The following is a 524-nucleotide window of genomic DNA, read 5'->3' as shown; positions in this document are numbered from 1 at the left end:
CAGTGATGGCACCATGTCCCCATGATGTCACCGATGTCCCTGTGAGAGCACCACTGTCCCCTGTGGTGTCACCAATGTCCCCGATGATGTCACTGCTGTTTCTGTAATGTCACCCTTGTCCTTGTGAAGTCACTATTGTCCCCAATGATGTCACCAATGTCACTGCGATAGCACGGCTATCCCTTTGTTCTCACCACTCCCCTGTGACGTCACTGGTCCCCAGTGATTTCACTGCTGTCCCTGTGATGTCACCAGTGTCACCCATGATGTCACTGGTGTCTCTGCAATGTCACCCCTGTCCTTGTGAAGTCACTGATGTCCCCTCTGATGCCCTTTTGTTTTCACCAATCTTCTGTGATGTCACTGGTCCACAATCATTTCACTGCTGTCCCTGTGATGTTACCACTGTCCCCTGTGATGTCACCAATGTCCCCCATGATATCACTGGTGTCTCTGTGTTGTTATCCAGGTCCCCTGTGATGTCATCAATGTCCCTGTCACCAGTCCCCAGTCATATTTCTGGT

This window comes from Empidonax traillii, unplaced genomic scaffold (genome assembly GCF_003031625.1).
Source record: "Empidonax traillii isolate 1590-97213 ecotype Southwest subspecies unplaced genomic scaffold, ASM303162v1 scaffold2881:size36976, whole genome shotgun sequence".
In the NCBI taxonomy this organism is placed as follows: Eukaryota; Metazoa; Chordata; class Aves; order Passeriformes; family Tyrannidae; genus Empidonax; species Empidonax traillii.
The sequence above is the reverse complement of the archived record's forward strand: the minus strand, read 5'-3'. Positions refer to the sequence as shown.